This window comes from Elephantulus edwardii, unplaced genomic scaffold (assembly GCF_000299155.1).
Source record: "Elephantulus edwardii isolate Elephantulus edwardi_28Jun2011 unplaced genomic scaffold, EleEdw1.0 scaffold00182, whole genome shotgun sequence".
NCBI lineage: Eukaryota > Metazoa > Chordata > Mammalia > Macroscelidea > Macroscelididae > Elephantulus > Elephantulus edwardii.
This window is the reverse complement of record NW_006399932.1, coordinates 1958155-1964461: the sequence shown is the minus strand read 5'-3', so window position 1 is coordinate 1964461 and position 6307 is coordinate 1958155. Positions and strand designations below refer to the sequence as shown.

General features: G+C 41.0%; 1 pseudogene; it reads left to right on the top strand.

Annotated features, from left to right (window-relative positions):
* Positions 1–1632: 1632 nt before the first annotated feature.
* The window catches only part of LOC102859758, a 15439-nt pseudogene continuing 10764 nt past the window's right edge, over positions 1633–6307 (top strand).

Sequence of the window (6307 nt, the reverse complement as noted above, 5' to 3'; positions counted from 1 at the left end):
GAATCCTCCCCAAGCATCATTCCAAAATTCCTACTTTGCTCCTTCCATACTTTTTTCTGAGAGTTCAAGCAACACACTTTATCATGTTTAGCAAATATTTGCCTGTAAAGATATAAGGAAAGATGATTAGTCAGCATTCGTTTGAAAAAGAAATAGCCAGGTCTAAATTTTACGGCAAAGAAAGCATGAATAATGAGGCTATTCAGTCCCACGTGATGGGGATGAAGAATTCTCAGTTTTTCTTTCCAGCAGCGAAATCTCCTCTTCCCTATTCCTTAGTTACTACCAGCACATTCAATGGATAGATGATTCTCTTCCTAGAAACCACTCCTGCCCACTGAGGAAGCTGGAACTGCCAAGAAATAGGAAGAGAGCAGAGAAGCTGACACCCTAGTGGATTGACCATGGTGCAGAAGCATCCCCAGAATCTCAAATAATATTTTCAATCAGTACAAGAGACTTCATCTTATATTTAATAGAAACCCATCATCAGGGAAGTGACCATAGCATCAAGAGGAGGATCAAGGAACTATGTTGAGATGCAGCTGCAGCCATTAACTGAGTTCTTTTCCCAGGATCTCCATTCCCTGGCTATTCTGTCTGTCTCCATCCCCCCAGGAAAACCCTCTCACTGTGTGACACTCAAGTCCATGGCCAAGGGGATGTGAGCAGAATTGGAAAACATCTGCTACCTGTGCTGTGTCACTATAGCAGCTCCCAAGTCCACATCTGTCCATGAACAAATACAGCAGGAATATGTTTTTACCTTAGTAGTATGAACTTGCTATACCCTCCTCTCTGACATGAGAGTATATAATACTAACATAAACATCCTAAAATACAGCAAGATATGAAGAGGCAGCTGTTCGTCCCTCTTTGAAAGGATTCCGGCAATGTCGGTTGACCTCTATTATAGAACTGGCATATATTAGCTGAAATAATACTTTAACAGTTTTTTAGTACTCAACTATATGTTCTGTTATAAGGAATAGCAAATGTTTAATCATAAATATTTTAATGGCTTCAGGGATTCATGGTATTCAATGACCGTGTTAAATGATAATAATCACATCTGGTTTATTACTATAGTAATTCAGCAGCTTCTCTTCAGCAGTTATTTTTTATTATATGCGCTGTGCTACTGTCATGGTCATTTATAGCAGTAATATTTTAAAGTGGCTCATTTGTTTGTTTAAGGACAGTTTCACAATATATTTCTGTATTAATATACATTTTGTACTATTATTTCCAAGCTGCCACCGGAAAATTGATCCTAGCCTGTTAAGACTGGAGAGGCCGGGAGCCACATGAAATGCCCAAGTATAGATGGAGTAGGGCACCAGATGGGGTAATCCTGGCGCCCTCTGGGGTGCTGACAACTGCTGGTGTTGACTCATCCTCTTCATGAATGAAGGAGTTCATTAAGAAAGTTACAGAACGATCTACAGAAAGGGAAGATCCCAGGTTTGGGGAGGTTTCAAGCGCACTGCCATCCCAGAACCACAGGCATATGGGAAGAACCCAAAGATGCGTGGTTTGCAAGGCCCGAGGCGATCATCAGGCCACTTGGCAGGCAGCTCGCTTTCAATAACAAAGTGAAATCGAGAAGGCGAGGAGTGAAAAAAACCATGAATGTGCAAGAGTGAAACAAGGGCAGATCAAGGTTATCCGCTGGGCGGCTTAGACGCTGCGTCCATTCAGGTCTGCTCAGAGTGGGGGACATTCGGAGTTAGCGCCCGCACGTCTGCCCTCGTCACGGGCCCTGTCACCTGGACCCGTCAGAGCCCGGGATTCACTGGGCTCTGGTGTGCTGCCCACCACATTCTGACCCACTATGCCACAAGGTGTTGCTGTAAGGGACTAATACTGGCTTGCAATTGTGTATTACCCCTTAGTAGAGAGGAGGATGGGAAAGGGTCCTTAATGACCCCAGAGGAATTAATTTTCTGTGACATTCTGTTGAACCAGGTTGTGGAAATGCAGAGGAGCCCAGAGCTGGGCTCCTGCTCAGCTTCCTCTTGGCTGTATCCCAATTGGTTGGGTGACAGAGGGCAAACGACTTTTACGGCTATGAATGATGTATGACCGTAAAATGGTCTGTAACCAGAAGTGCCAACTGACATGCCTGCTGATTTAACGGACACCCAGGGTTATGTTTGCACAGAGACGCTTAAATAAACACGTGCTAGGTTTGAGGCCGTTTACCACGCCATCATTTCTCTCGCTCTTCTTTTCCATTTTATTTTACTTCATCATAAAAACGAGGATAGTAAAGCTTTGATTCCCTTTTTTATAATGATGAAGATTTACTCATTGCAATGGCAGTTCCTCGTCCTTGCTATTAGGCCTGGCTCTTTTCCCCCTTTCTCTCTTTATACCTGCAGGGGGAGCTATTAGGAATGAATGAAGGAGTCCATTAAGCAACTTAGGAAATGATCCATAGTGTCATTGGGGAAGCCCAGGCAGGTGCCCTTGAACGAGTTGCCCCTTGGGAAAGGAAAAATTATGCCTATTCAGGGTTGGTGAGTTAAGTTTGCATTTGGTGAATTAAGGGGAGAAAAGAGCACCAAAAATCCCCAACCCCGAGGTCACAGTAAGCTAGAGACCCAAAAAGACACCTTCCTTATGGTGATCCTCAAACGGAAACTATCTCGTGCTATTTATTCTGCTGATGGCTGTAACCTGGTTTCTCAGATATATTTGCTACACCCACGGCAGTGATGATTAACAGTTAGGAGTTCAGGCGTTTAATCCAGCTGATTTTCATATGGTAACTAGACGGTCGTATCAAATAAAATTGTTGCTAAGGAGTGGATTCTGACTCCTAGAAAGCCTACATGTTTCAGAGGAGAACTGTTCTCCAAACGATGTTCAATGGCTGCTGGTTCAGCGGAAGAGGGGGCCAAGAATTCCGTTATTGCTGTGTGCTGTAGAGTCAGAACTGAGCCATAGCTGACCTACAGTGGGTTTTCAGAGGCAGTAAATCACGCAGGAGGAGATTGCCCATCCTTCTCCTGCAGAGCAGCTGGGGGATTTGGACAGCATGTCTCTGGCATTGCAACACAACTTCTTGGCACATTCAGAATTTAGATGCCATCAGGTTCAGAGTGGATAGATAGAATTTACTTCATTACCTTGATTTCAAGTATACAAAGTTTCTGCCTCCATGAGCTAAGTAGAATGTTTTTGTTTTGTTTTTAAAAATTCCACAATAAACATCCCAAGCTGTAACCAAGAAAGACCACCTGGTCATCGAGACTCAAGGTGGCATTTACCTTGTCAGTTCACTCCTTCTTGCCTCAGTTTTATGGTCATTTCATTCATGTATGACAGTTGATTATACCTGGGAACATGGTTTCCTATTAATAAGTCTCAGGGAGACCATTGTATTAAATCACATACAAACTTTATTTACGGTCCGATCCAGAACCATGACTAGCACATTGCAGTAAAGCCATTTGTCTTATAGAAGTATTGTTACATTGTGCCACTTTTCTTTCTTTTGTGTATTTCTTTGTCATCTGGATCCTGTTGACCTCTCATGTTTCATTCCCTGTGTCCTTATATTTCTTTGGTCCTTTTACACCATTTACAGTCATGGAACAAAGGGCTTCCAAACTTTTTTACAGATTAAGCTTTCACTCCTCACCCTGTGTCTTCGCCATCACAAAGCCTCCTTGTTGTCCCCTTTCCTCTACACACATAAAGTTATTTCCTTCCCTAGAGTCAACATATTTACTATCTAGGATAAGAAATGATATCATTAATTATGCAAATGAGTGTCTCCTTGCACTAGAATATGGACTCTCATGCAGAAGAACCTGTGGGACACAGGATTGAGGTTCTACCTAAGCCTGAAATGGGGTCTCAGATAGAACTGTGCTCCACTTGAATGATGACCACTTAGTGACCATATGAAAACCATCTAGGCCAAGCTTCCAGAATCAGCTCTAACTTAGTTGAATGAACACATCCAGTGCTACACAAATACTATGAGGTGGGCAAGATAAAGGAAGACACATTAAAAGGAAGATGGAGCTTTTACAGAGAAGGAGAGGAATGATATATACTGCATTGCAACAGATGAGGTAGAGAACTATTTAAAAAGGATATATGATTAGGTATTGTTGTCATGACAGGAGTCCAGAATGAAGGCTGCACAGTGCAGTGGACTTGGGGCAGGGAAGGATTGCATAGCAATGAAAGAGTTTTTCTTTTACACATCAAGGACAAAAGTGAATTGGGAGGGAGAGGTGGGCAGGGAGAAAAGTGCAACAATGAATGACTGGAAACCCTAAGTCTCTGTAAACTTTCATTAAAAGTAATTTAAAAAACCTTTTTTAAAAAGTATGTCTTTCAGAACTTATGTATGCTATAAAGCAAAACAATCAAACTAAAACTGTAACATTTAATGCCAATAACCATGTTACAGATACAGTCATGTTTTATTATAACATTATATATTTAATATGGAACTCTGGTGGCCTACTGGTAAGGAGTGGCACTGTTATGTGAAGGAACACTGAACACAACAGCTGCTTTATGGGACTGATGGGCAATCTCTTCTCATGATTTACAGCCTCTGAACACCTGCTGGAGCAAGAGCTCTAGGTCCATTCTGACTCGACAGCATATAGTAACACCAATATATATTTCACAAAACTATAATAAATGGGGTTGCTTTCATAGTTAAAAAAGTAATTTCTAGATCCATTTTGAAGTACAATATTGTGAGTGACAGGATAATATCCATACACACACAAGGAAGTCCAGTGAATACCACTATCATTCAGATATAGGCACCAACAACCAGAGCCAAAGAAGAGGAAATAGAAGATTTCTACCAACTTTTACAGTTGAAGATCGATCAAACATGCAATCAAGATGCATTGATAATAATGGGTCACTGGAACGCAAAAGTTGGGAACAGAAACGAAGAATCAGTAGTTGGAAAATATGGACTTAGTGACAGAAATGAAGCTGGAGATAGAATGATTGATTTTTTTACAATTAATAACTTATTCATTGCGAATACATTTTTTAAAGACATAAATGCAAGTTATACACATGGATTTTACCTGATGGTATGCAAAGGAATCAGACTGATTACATTTGTGGAAAGAACCACTGGAGAAGTTCAATGTCAGCTGTGAAAACTAGGCCAGGAGCTGATTGTGGAACAGACCACCAACTACTCATAGACAAGTTCAAGCTCAAGCTGAGCAAAATTAAACTGAATCCACAGGAACCAAAATATGGCTTTGAGTCTATCCTACCTAAATTTCATAACCATCTCAGGAACAGGTTTGAGGCCTTGAACACTACTGAGTGAAGACCAGATGAGTTGTGGGAGGATGTCAAAGGTATCATCCAGGAAGAGTGCAAACGGTCATTACAAAGACAGAGGAGGAACAAAAGACCAAAATGAATGTCAGAAGAAGCTCTGAATATTGCACTGGAGCACAGAGAAGCCAAAGCACAAGGAAGAATTCAAGATACTAAAGGGCTGAACAGAAGATTTCAAAAGGCAGTGTGGAATGACAAAGTAAAATATTACAATGAAATGTGCGAGGAGCTAGAGTCGGAAAATCAAAAGGGCCGAACTCACGCAGCATTTCTTAAGCTCAAGGATCTGAAGAACAAATTCAAATCTCGAGTTGTTATAATTAAGAATGCTTTAGGCAGAATATTAAATGATCCAGGAAGTATTAAAAGAAGATGGAAATAATATGCTGAGTCACTGTATTGAAAGGAATTGGCAGACACAGAAGAATTTCATGAAATAATATATAAGCAAGAGCCTATGGTGATGAAGGAAGAAGTTCAGGCTGCTTTGAAGAAAATAACAAAAAATAATGCCCCAAGAATAGATGGTATACCAATTGACATATTTCAGCTAACAGATGCTCACCAAGTTGTGCCAAGAAATTTGGAGAACAACTACTTGGCCAACTGACTGGAAGAGATCTATATTTGTTCCCATTCCAAAGAAGGGTGACCCAACAGAGTGTGGAAACTATAGGACAATATCATTGATTTCACATGCAAGCAATATTCTACTGAAGATTATCCAAAAATGATTGAACAGCACATCAGCAGAGAACTGTCAGAAGTCCAAGCTGGGCTTAGAAGGGGTCGTGGTACTAGGGATATTATAGCTAATGTTAGATGAATCTTAGCTGAAAGCAGGGAATACCAGAAGAATGTCTATCTGTGCTTCATTGATTATGCAAAGGCATTTGACTGTGTGGATCATAACAAACTGTGGCTGACTCTGAGAAGAATGGGAATCCCAGAACACTTGATT